Source organism: Xenopus laevis, chromosome 9_10L, assembly GCF_017654675.1.
Source record: "Xenopus laevis strain J_2021 chromosome 9_10L, Xenopus_laevis_v10.1, whole genome shotgun sequence".
Classification (NCBI taxonomy): Eukaryota; Metazoa; Chordata; class Amphibia; order Anura; family Pipidae; genus Xenopus; species Xenopus laevis.
The window spans coordinates 29,361,074-29,374,018 of record NC_054387.1 but is presented as its reverse complement, the minus strand read 5'-3'; the positions used below and the strand labels follow the sequence as shown (position 1 = coordinate 29,374,018).

The window sequence follows — 12,945 nt, the reverse complement described above, 5'->3', positions numbered from 1 at the left end:
TACGCTGCCTGTGTGTGCCATACTCTGCTTTCATGTGCTCTGTGTGTTCCATATTCTGTCTGCCCTACTCTACATGTGTGTGCCATTTTCTGTCTGCCCTACACTGCCTGTGTTCCACATTCTGCTTACCCTGCTTTTTTCTATTTTTGAGTTTTGAGTACCCTGATTTTTTATTTCCCACATTTTAAATTTTTTAAAAAATTTTTTTTTTTATAATGCATTAAAGTGGGTGTTTTTCCCTGATTTTACATAACATTTTCCAAAATGTAACTTAAAAATGGTGATCCCAAAATGTACCATTTGTTTTCTATGAATGTTATTATTAGTAAAATAGTAATATTATTATTAGTAAAATTAGTAAAAGAGGTTTGAACTGCTAACCAGTTGCATGCCTTGGTTGTGCCTGTAAATAGTCAATTCTAATTAGGCTGTACCTCATACAGCCATGCACAAGTCACATATTGCTGTATCTTGTGTATGTGACTGACAGAGAGGTCTTGCATATGCTTTCCCTAGTGTAACATTAATTTTGCAATTAGTAACCCTTGTCATTAACAAAGTAAATATTGTATTTCAGAGTAAAGGAGACAGCTGTGCTTGAAGGGGTCCAATTTTAGTGTTTTATAGAATGACCAACTTTTAAATTGGTCGTTATTTAATTTTTATAGTTTTGCATTATCTGCCTTCTGACTCTTTCCAGCTTTCAAATGAAAATCACTGACCTCACCAAAAAACAAATGCTCTGTAAAGCTACAAATGTATTCTTATTGTTATCTTTGATGGCTGAACTTTCTATTCAGGTCCTCTCCTATTTATATATAAGTCGCTTATTCAAATTACTGCATGGTTGCTAGGGTAATTTGGACCATAGTAACCAAATTGAGACATTCAAACTGCAGAGCTGCTGATTAAAAAGGCTAACTAAATAAAACACCACAAATAATAAAAAATGAAAACCAATTGAAAATTGTTTCAGAATATCACTCTTTATCATACTAAAAGATAATGTAAGGGTTAACAACCCCTTTAAAGAATAAGTTGCTTTCCCCAATTCCCATTGTCCTGGATTATACCTAAAGTTTTTCTGGTCCTCCGAAAAATTTAAAATTTGGTTTCTACTGTAGATAATTTCAGAGTAGAAAACTCTCACTATCCAACAGAATAGGAATGAGCTGTCCTTAAATGTTAAGATACTGAAAAACAGGAGCAAATGTTGGAATTGTAAATATGTAATTAGATGATTGTTATTGATGTTATAATGTCAATCTCTCTATCTCTCTCTTAATTCTACAGTCTCTAGTACAGAAGCCTGACCTACAAAAGTTCTGGAAGTTCACAGAGGCTGGAAATCCACTGCAGGGCAGAGCGGGGTGGAGCCACGGCATACCTGGCAATGCACAGCTAAGACTTCATGACAGAACACTCAGATGAATACAGGTAACATCACAACCAACACACTACACATGTTCAAACAACCTATGAGACATTTCTTGCAATGTAGGTTGGTTGACCTCACCAATCAAAAGAAAAAAGATATTAACAAATCTCAAGAAACTAAAACTCAGTAGAATATTGTTATAAAAGAACCTCTGGAAATTGGGAGATACTAGTGTGCTTAAAGCGCCATGGATATATGAATTCCACTCAGCTCTCTATAAATCCAAACAAAGGGGAGCAGCCATTCTTTTTTGCACATCTCTGTCATACAAATTGTATGACCTGATTATAAGTCGCTATTTAATATTGCATATTATATGTATATCAGATCTCAGACAAAAAAATACATGGTCGCCAACATATATGCACTAAATATCTGAAATCGGGACATTTTTACTTGCCTTATGCAGGAACCTATGGAAAACCCCTCACCAAACTTGCTCTGGAAGTCAGACACAGAAAGACAGGACCCCTGAATCTCTTGAAATTAATTTACACCCCAGGGAAAGACAATATTCATACTGGCACAGAAAGGCCTCTTCCTTCTACTAATTTCAGATCTTACACCAATACACATAAGCAAATACTTAGCCAAACCAATAATGCAACGTAGACAATGGACTTTCCTACCTACCTCTCACAATCTGAACCTTTTTAAACCACCTTCCTGGAAAAAAACATTGACAAAACTCCATTGAGAATAGATCACTGGTAAGACCCAATTTTGAGGGCAGTTATCAGAGTAACAAAATAACCTATGTGCTAAAAGAAAACTCTACCTTTAGAAAAATGATAGAAGATGCTAAAAGGCCCATGAGATTTATATTAAATATCAGAACCCAGCATCAAAAGAAAAATATATAGAGTTTAAGCAATTGTTAGAAACCCACATACAAACCCAAGCCAAAACATAAACTGGAATATTCCAAATAGAAATTCTAGGGATGGGGAAACAAAACAGGGAGCTTGCTGGTCAACCAAATCACACTCCAAAGCCAAATACATATTGAAATGGCAAACTGCAGTGACCAACACATCATGCATCAACCCTAAATTGATTACCAGCATTTAGAGAGTAGTGAAATACTCTGCTGAGGAACCACCTAAAGACCTGATAAAACTAACAAAAATACACAAGATGCAGAGGGAGATGTTATATTTGCCAATAAGGACAGCAGATATATCAGGCCTAATAAAAGCACTGGCCACTCATAAATCACCAGGCCCAGATGGTTACACAGCAGAATATAATAATGAACCCACATATCATACACCAATTAAGTAATGTCTATAATGCAATGTTCGAGAGAGGTGAAATAAATATTGACCTCACGGAAGCATACACTAATCGCCAAACCGAATACAAACCCCATGCAAATGACCTCCTGCCACCTAATATTCCAGTTGAATGTCAACCTTAAAATTATTAAGATACTGGCCTAGAGACATCAACTTTAGTTGTTTTCTCCTTTAAATTTAGATTAAGTATGATGTAGAGAGTGGCATTCTAAAACAATTAGCAGTTGTCCTTCAATCCTTTTCTATTTTTGAGTTATTTAGCTTTTTATTCACTAGTGCTCCAGTTTGCAATTTCAGCAATCTGTTTGCTAGGATGCAAATTACCGTAGCAAACCTGCACTGATTCAAATCAGATACTGGGGGACTGAACAGCAAGATAAGTAATAAAAAAGTAGTATTAACTATAAATGTGTAGCCTTACAGAACATTTGTTTTTTTAGATGGAGTCAGTGACCCCTATTTGAAAGCTGGAAGTTAAAAGAAGGCAAATATTTCAAAAACTATAAGAAAGGAAAAATAAAGGCCAAGGCAAAATAGTTTTGAACTAGCAGTCTATAACAAGATAAAAGTTAACAGAAAAAAATGAACACCCCTTTAACACAGCACCAGCTAGGCTTTGAACGCAAGTGACAGTCAACACAGGGTATTAGGGTGGCAATAACGGCTACAATAAATTTTTGCTAGGGATAAGGGATAGAGACTTCCCTTTGAGCCTTGGCACAGAGGCGGCATTTGATAAAATTTTATGTCTTTTACTTCAGTGCACTCCATATTAGAATGCTGGGTGAAACGTTCACATATTGCATCAGAAAACTATACACTCATGTTCAAACTAAGCTGCTCGTCAATGGCACCATAGCCAACCCAATAAATATACACGGAGGTGTGCCTCCTCTCCCTTCTTTTGTTTAACCTAACATTAGGCCCTCTCCTTAGGCTCCTTTGAGATATGACAGCATTCCGAGGCATCAAAATCTGATCACATGAAATTAAGTTTACAGCATTTCGTTATGTATAACAAAACAGAAACAGGGCCTGCCACACATCCTATCCTTCATCCAATATCCAACAATATGGCCAAGTCTCTGGGTATTGCATTAACATTGATGTGAAACATTACTAATGAGTAATAAAGGGAAACCCAGATGGAGGAGAAAATACAGCTTTAAATGGGCCAACAACACAATCACTTACTTTAGCAGACAAATACAGAAGAATTCACATAATATATATGCATGTAACATCACATTTTGCATACCGGAAATTCTACAGGAAACCAAACAATGGCAATCACATAACATATGTGTCATACTCTGCCTGTCATATTCTCACTGTATGTGTTATACTTTGCCTTTGTGCGCCATACTCTGCCTGCACTACTCTTCCTTTATGAACAATACTCTGCCTGCGCCAATCTGCCTCTGAGTACCACACACCACCTGCCCTACACTGCCTGTGTGTGCCATACTCTGCTTTCATGTGCTCTGTGTGTTCCATATTCTTTCTGCCCTACTCTACATGTGTCCCATTTTCTGTCTGCCCTACACTGCCTGTGTTCCACATTCTGCCTGCCCTCCCGCCTGTGATATTCTGCCTGTATGATCAAAAACTCTACCTGCGCTAATCTGTCTGTGTTTGCCATACTCTGCCTGTTCTATTCTGCCTTTGCGTGCCATACTCTTTCTGCTCTGTGCTGCCTGCGTGTACTCTGCTTGCCCTATGTTACCTGTGTGTTTCATATTCTGCCTGCCCTACTCTATCTGTGTGCCCTACTCTGCCTGCCCTTTTCTGCCTGTGTGTGCCACGCTCACACACACACTTTACGCAGTGGTTTCCAGCAAGTTTACATCATTCACATCAGTCCCTGCCCCACAGGGGAGCTTACAATCTAAGGATTCTATCACATTCATACCTAGTAGGGTCAGTATTTGGCGTGTGGGTTGTATAAAGTATTGATCGGAATCACTGTGGATGATGGAGTGAATGCTGTGTATGAACTACAGAACTGCATACTAGTGAAGAAGCACAGAATGCCAAGGTGTTTAACTCATTGCATGTTGGGAGGGACATCCTGATTGATAAAGCCTGGCTTTTACCCCTCAATAGAGCAGTGATACCCCTCAGCCTTCATGGTCCGAGCGAACAGGCACTACTGTCTGTCTTCCGTAATGAGGTATGCCTTCTTCCCCACATTACAGTCGAGCGTGCACTAACAGACGGGACAGTAGCGAAGAGCTTAGTTTCTGGCTTGTGAGTGTAAAAGGGTTTTTTACCTTAAAAGGTATATAATCCATGAAAAAAATCCTACCTTCCGTACTTCAGGCGTGCCATTCTGATTTTTCCATGTCTTCTGGCTTCCTTTTCTTATTTCTTTAGCGCCCATCACATCATTTTCTTTGTCTTCTGGCTTCCTTTTCTTATTTCTTTAGCGCCGTCACATTTTACGCAGTGCATTACACAAATTATACTTCATTCACATCTGTCCCTGCCCCACGGGAGCGTACAATCTAAGCTTCCTATCACATTCACTCACAGTTAGGTCCGTTATATGTTTATCTTTTGGCTCACACACACACACTTTACGCAGTGGTTTCCAGCAAGTTTACATCATTCACATCAGTCCCTGCCCCACAGGGGGAGCTTACAATCTAAGGATTCTATCACATTCATACCTAGTAGGGTCAGTATTGGCGTGTGGGTTGTATAAAGTATTGATCGGAATCAATGTGGATGATGGAGTGAATGCTGTGTATGAACTACAGAACTGCATACTAGTGAAGAAGCACAGAATGCCAAGGTGTTTAACTCATTGCATGTTGGGAGGGACATCCTGATTGATAAAGCCTGGCTTTACCCCTCAATAGAGCAGTGATACCCCTCAGCCTTCATGGTCCGAGCGAACAGGCACTACTGTCTGTCTTCCGTAATGAGGTATGCCTTCTTCCCCACATTACAGTCGAGCGTGCACTAACAGACGGGACAGTAGCGAAGAGCTTAGCTTCTGGCTTGTGAGTGTAAAAGGGTTTTTACCTTAAAAGGTATATAATCCATAAAAAAAATCCTACCTTCCGTACTTCAGGCGTGCCATTCTGATTATTTTCCCATGTCTTCTGTTCCTTTTCTTATTTTTTAGCGCCATCACATCATTTTCTTTGTCTTCTGGCTTCCTTTTCTTATTTCTTTAGCGCCGTCACATTTTACGCAGTGCATTACACAAATTATACTTCATTCACATCTGTCCCTGCCCCACGGGAGCTTACAATCTAAGCTTCCTATCACATTCTCTCACAGTTAGGTCCGTTATATGTTTATCTTTTGGCTCACACACACACTTTACGCAGTGGTTTCCAGCAAGTTTAACATCATTCACATCAGTCCCTGCCCCACAGGGGGAGCTTACAATCTAAGGATTCTATCACATTCATACCTAGTAGGGTCAGTATTGGCGTGTGGGTTGTATAAAGTATTGATCGGAATCACTGTGGATGATGGAGTGAATGCTGTGTATGAACTACAGAACTGCATACTAGTGAAGAAGCACAGAATGGCCAAGGTGTTTTAACTCATTGCATGTTGGGAGGGACATCCTGATTGATAAAGCCTGGCTTTACCCCTCAATAGAGCAGTGATACCCCTCAGCCTTCATGGTCCGAGCGAACAGGCACTACTGTCTGTCTTCCGTAATGAGGTATGCCTTCTTCCCCACATTACAGTCGAGCGTGCACTAACAGACGGGACAGTAGCGAAGAGCTTAGCTTCTGGCTTGTGAGTGTAAAAGGGTTTTTACCTTAAAAGGTATATAATCCATAAAAAAAATCCTACCTTCCGTACTTCAGGCGTGCCATTCTGATTATTTTCCCATGTCTTCTGGCTTCCTTTTCTTATTTCTTTAGCGCCATCACATCATTTTCTTTGTCTTCTGGCTTCCTTTTCTTATTTCTTTAGCGCCGTCACATTTTACGCAGTGCATTACACAAATTATACTTCATTCACATCTGTCCCTGCCCCACGGGAGCGTACAATCTAAGCTTCCTATCACATTCTCTCATAGTTAGGTCCGTTATATGTTTATCTTTTGGCTCACACACACACTTTACGCTCCAGCAAGTTTACATCATTCACATCAGTCCCTTAGCGAAGAGCTTAGCTTCTGGCTTGTGAGTGTAAAAGGGTTTTTACCTTAAAAGGTATATAATCCATAAAAAAAATCCTACCTTCCGTACTTCAGGCGTGCCATTCTGATTATTTTCCCATGTCTTCTGGCTTCCTTTTCTTATTTCTTTAGCGCCATCACATCATTTTCTTTGTCTTCTGGCTTCCTTTTCTTATTTCTTTAGCGCCGTCACATTTTACGCAGTGCATTACACAAATTATACTTCATTCACATCTGTCCCTGCCCCACGGGAGCGTACAATCTAAGCTTCCTATCACATTCACTCACAGTTAGGTCCGTTATATGTTTATCTTTTGGCTCACACACACACTTTACGCAGTGGTTTCCAGCAAGTTTACATCATTCACATCAGTCCCTGCCCCACAGGCGGAGCTTACAATCTAAGGATTCTATCACATTCATACCTAGTAGGGTCAGTATTGGCGTGTGGGTTGTATAAAGTATTGATCGGAATCAATGTGGATGATGGAGTGAATGCTGTGTATGAACTACAGAACTGCATACTAGTGAAGAAGCACAGAATGCCAAGGTGTTTAACTCATTGCATGTTGGGAGGGACATCCTGATTGATAAAGCCTGGCTTTAACCCCTCAATAGAGCAGTGATACCCCTCAGCCTTCATGGTCCGAGCGAACAGGCACTACTGTCTGTCTTCCGTAATGAGGTATGGCCTTCTTCCCCACATTACAGTCGAGCGTGCACTAACGACGGGACAGTAGCGAAGAGCTTAGCTTCTGCTTGTGAGTGTAAAAGGTTTTTACCTTAAAAGGTATCTAATTCCATAAAAAAAATCCTACCTTCCGTACTTCAGGCGTGCCATTCTGATTATTTTCCCATGTCTTCTGTTCTTCCTTTTCTTATTTCTTTAGCGCCATCACATCATTTTCTTTGTCTTCTGGCTTCCTTTTCTTATTTCTTTAGCGCCGTCACATTTTACGCAGTGCATTAACACAAATTATACTTCATTCACATCTGTCCCTGCCCCACGGGTAGCTTACAATCTAAGCTTCCTATCACATTCTCTCACAGTTAGGTCCGTTATATGTTTATCTTTTGGCTCACACACACACACACACTTTACGCAGTGGTTTCCAGCAAGTTACATCATTCACATCAGTCCCCTGCCCCACAGGGGGAGCTTACAATCTAAGGATTCTATCACATTCATACCTAGTAGGGTCAGTATGTGGCGTGTGGGTTGTATAAAGTATTGATCGGAATCAATGTGGATGATGGAGTGAATGCTGTGTATGAACTACAGAACTGCATACTAGTGAAGAAGCACAGAATGCCAAGGTGTTTAACTCATTGCATGTTGGGAGGGACATCCTGATTGATAAAGCCTGGCTTTACCCCTCAATAGAGCAGTGATACCCCTCAACCTTCATGCGTCCGAGCGAACAGGCACTACTGTCTGTCTTCCGTAATGAGGTATGCCTTCTTCCCCACATTACAGTCGAGCGTGCACTAACAGACGGGACAGTAGCGAAGAGCTTAGCTTCTGGCTTGTGAGTGTAAAAGGGTTTTTACCTTACAAGGAATATAATCATTATAAAAAATAGATAAAGTAGAGGACCAAATTAACACAACGGAAAACCAGATCAGCCTATGGACTCAATTACTAAATTAACTGTGTGATACAATAAATAATCTAGATCTTGGAGAAGCAAGTTTTATTGGGGTACCAGCATCAATACGTCTGACAGTCATGGCCAAGTTTAACATCAATATTCTCTGCAATTATCTGATCCTACAGTATCAGTTATCTGACAACAGCATTGAAAGGGCACAAAGGCTGGGGAGTGAGCAAGCCTAGAATAGGAAAAAGAAGTCACCCGGTTATAGCAGAATTGATGTTACAGGCATATTGAAAAGTAAGAGATGTCCAGGTACAAGACTATAAGATACAGGTCTTTCCGGATTTCTCAGCCTAAGTATCACAGATGAGACAGAATTCACATCAATATGCAGATACTTATTTCAAAATGACATGCACTTCTCTCTTACATACCCAGCAAAACTATGTATTCATTTGAATGGTCTTCCCCAACCCCAAACAGCAAGGGGCACTTGGTTTTAACACAGAGAGAACCAGTAGAGCTTTGAAAGTGTACAGTAAAATCAGACAGCTACAGCGAAACTTCAATTTTGAGTACCCTGATTTTATATTTCTCACATTTTACATGTTTTTTTGTTGTCTCACCAATTTATAATGCATTTAAGTTTTTTCATTTGTTTTCTATGAATGTTGTTATTGGTGAAAAAAGAGGTTTAAAATGCTAACCTGTTCCATGCCTTGGTTGTGCCTGTAAATAGTCAATTCTAATTAGGCTGCACCTCATACAGCAATGCACAAGTCACTTATTGCTGTAACTTGTGTATGGTGACTGCCAAAGGAGGCCTTGCATATGCTTTCCCTAGTGTAACGTTAATTTTGCAATTCTTAACCCTTGTCCATTAACAAAGTAAATATTGTATTTCAGAGTAAAGGAGACAGCTGTGCTTGAAGGGGTCCAATTTTAGTGTTTTATAAAATGGACAACTTTTAAATTGGTTGTTATTATTAACTTTTATAGTTTTGCATTATCTGTCTCCTGACTATTTTAAATGAAAGTCACTGACTTTACCAAAAAACAAATGCTCGGTAAAGCTACAAATGTATTCTTATTGCTATTTTTGATTGCTCAACTTTCTATTCAGGTCCTCTCCTATTCATATATAAGTCTTTTTCAAATTAATGCATGGTTGCTAGGGTAATTTGGACAATAGTAACCAAATTGAGACATTCAAACTGTAGAGCTGCTGATTAAAAAGCGAACTAAATAAAACACCACAAACAATAAAAAATGAAAACCAATTGAAAATTGTTTCAGAATATCACTCTTTATCATACTAAAAGATGATGTAAGGGTTAACAACCCCTTGAAAGAATAAGTTGCTTTCACCAATTTCTATTGTCCCCGATTATACCTAAAGTTTTTCTGGGTACCCCTAAAAATGTAAAATGTCGGTTCTACTGTATCTAATTTCAGAGAAGAAAACTCTCACTATCCAACAGAACAGGAATGAGCTGTCCTTGAAATGTTTACGATACTGAAAAACAGGAAATGTTGGAATTGTAAATATGTAATTAGATGATTGTTACTGATGTTATAATGTCAATCTCTCTCTCTCAATTCTACCGTCTCTTATACAGAAGCCTGACCCACAAAAGTTCTGAAAGTTCACAGAGGCTGGATATCAACTGCGGGGCGGGGTGGAGCCAGGGCTTACCTGACAATGCACAGCTAAGACTTCATGACAGAACACTCAGATGAATACAGGTAACATCACAACCAACATGCTACACATGTTCAAACAACATATGGGACAGTTTCTTAGAATGTAGGTTGGTTGACCTCGTCAATAAAAGAAAAAAGGTATTAACAAATCTTAAGAAACAAAAACCCAATAGAATATTGTTCTAAAAGAACCTCTGGAAATCGGGAGATACTAGTGTGCTTAAAGCGGCATGGATATGTGGATTCCTATCAGCTCTCTATTAATCCAAACAAAGGGGAGCAGCCATTCTTATTTGCACATCTCTGTCATACAAATTGTATGACCCGGTTTTAAGTGGCTATTTAATATTGTATATTATATGTATATCAGATATCAGACAAAAAATACATGGTAGCCAACATATATGCACTAAATAGCTGAAATCGGGACATTTTTACTTGCCTCACGCAGAAACCTGTGGAAACCTCCTCACCAAACTTGTTCTCCAACTAAGACACACAAAGACAGAACCCCCTAGAAAACATAATAGACTTATTACAGGAAACGTATACCACCTCAAAAACTATTTAACTCTGCTGAATCTCTTGAAATTATTAAATATATTAAAGACAATATTCATACTGACACAGAAAGGTCTCTTCCTTCTACTAATTTCAGATCATACACCAATACACATAAGCAAATACTTAGCCAAAACCAATAATGTAATGTAGACAATGGACTTTCCTACCTACCTCTCACAATCTGAACCTTTTTGAACCACCTTCCTGGAAAAAACATTGGCAAAACTCCATTGAGAATAGATCTCTGGGAAGACCCAATTTTAAGGGCAAAATAACCTATGTAGCTAAAAGAAGACTCTACCTTTATACAAATGATGGAAGATGCTAAAATGGCCCATGAGATTTATATTTAATATTAGAACCCCGCATCAAAAGAAAAATATATGGAGGTTAAATAATTGTTAGAAACCCTCATACAAACCCAAGCCAAAACAAAAACTGGAATATTCCAAATATAAATTCTGTAGATGGGGAAACGAAACAGGAAGCATGCTGGTTAACCAAACCAAATCACACTCCAAAGCCAAATACATATTGAAATAGCAAACTCCAGGGACCAACACATCATGCATCAACCCTAAATTGATTACCAGCATTTAGAGAGTAGTGAAATACTCTGCTGAGGAACCACCTAAAGACCTGATACAACTAACAAAAATACACAAGATGTAGAATGAGATGTTTAATTTGCCAATAAGGACAGCAGATATATCAGGCCTAATAAAAGCACTGGCCACTCATAAATCACCAGGCCCAGATGGTTACACAGCAGAATATAATAATGAACCCACATATCATACACCAATTAAGTAATGTCTATAATGCAATGTTCGAGAGAGGTGAAATAAATATTGACCTCACGGAAGCATACACTAATCGCCAAACCGAATACAAACCCCATGCAAATGACCTCCTGCCACCCTAATATTCCAGTTGAATGTCAACCTTAAATTATTAAGATACTGGCCTAGAGACATCAACTTGTCAAGTTGTTTTCACCTTAAGAAGTATATTAAGTGTGATGTAGAGAGTGGCATTCTAAAACAATTAGCAGTTGTTCTTCAATCCTTTCCTATTTTTGAGTTATTTAGCTTTTTATTCACTAGTGCTCCATTTTGCAATTTCAGCAATCTGGTTGCTAGGATGCAAATTACCCTAGCAACCCTGCACTGATTTGAATAAGATACTGGAATATGAATCGGATAGGGACTGAACAGAAAGATAAGTAATAAAAAGTAGCATTAACTATAAATGTGTAGCCTTACAGAACATTTGTTTTTTAGATGGAGTCAGTGACCCCTATTTTAAAGCTGGAAGTTAGAAGAAGGCAAATGTTTCAAAAACTATAAAAAAGGAAAAATAAAGGCCAAAGCAAAATAGTTTTAGAACTAGCCGTTCTATAACCAGTTAAAAGTTAACAGAAAAAATGAACACCCCTTTAACAAAGCACCAGCTAGGCTTTGTACGCAATCGACAGTCAACACGGGGTATTAGGGTGGCAATAACGGCTACAATAATTTTTGCTAGGGACAAGGAAAGTAGAGACTTCCCTTTGAGCCTTGACACGGAGACAGCATTTGAAAACATTTTATGGCTTTTACTTCAGTGCACTCCATATTGGAATGCTGGGTGACACTTTCACATATTGCATCAGAAAATGTATACACTCAAAATAAGCTACTCATCAATGGCACCATGACCAACTCAATAGACATAAACTGAGGTGTGCCTCCTCTCCCTTCTTTTGTTTAACCTAACATTATGCCCTCTCCTTAGGCTCCTTTGAGATATGACAGCATTCCAAGGCATCAAAATCTGTTCACATGAAACAAAGCTTACAGCATTTCGTTTTATTTAACAAAGCAGAAACAGGGCCTGCCACACATCCTATCCTTCATCCAACAATATGGCCAAGTCTAATGAATAATAAAGGGAAACCCAGATGGAGAAGAAAATACAGCTTTAAATGGGCTAACAACACAATCACTTACTTTAGCATACAAATACAGAAGAATTCACATAATATATATGCATATAACATCACATATTGCATACAGGAAATTCTACAGGAAACCAAACAATGGCAAGCACATCACATGTGTGTCATAATCTGCCTGCCATATTCTCCCTGTATGTGCTATACTTTGCCTGTGTGCGCCATACTCTGCCTGCACTATTCTGCGTGTATGA

The 12,945-nt window shown here is 38.9% G+C and overlaps 2 long non-coding RNA genes across 14 annotated transcripts in view; both read left to right on the top strand.

Moving 5' to 3' along the window:
- The window catches only part of LOC121397882, a 122,802-nt gene extending 121,292 nt beyond the window's left edge, over positions 1-1,510 (top strand). For 2 of the 6 annotated variants that reach the window (XR_005964005.1, XR_005964006.1), the window contains exon 7: positions 1,294-1,472. This is a non-coding gene — a long non-coding RNA (uncharacterized LOC121397882). Of the gene's footprint in view, positions 1-1,293 lie in introns of all 6 variants that reach the window. The other 4 variants (XR_005964008.1, XR_005964003.1, XR_005964009.1 and 1 more) reach the window with 4 other exon arrangements.
- Positions 1,511-10,078: 8,568 nt separating this feature from the next.
- LOC121397941 overlaps positions 10,079-12,945 on the top strand; it is a 128,619-nt gene continuing 125,752 nt past the window's right edge. For 4 of the 8 annotated variants that reach the window (XR_005964064.1, XR_005964062.1, XR_005964059.1 and 1 more), the window contains exon 1: positions 10,081-10,233. This is a non-coding gene — a long non-coding RNA (uncharacterized LOC121397941). Of the gene's footprint in view, positions 10,234-12,945 lie in introns of all 8 variants that reach the window. The other 4 variants (XR_005964066.1, XR_005964061.1, XR_005964063.1 and 1 more) reach the window with 3 other exon arrangements.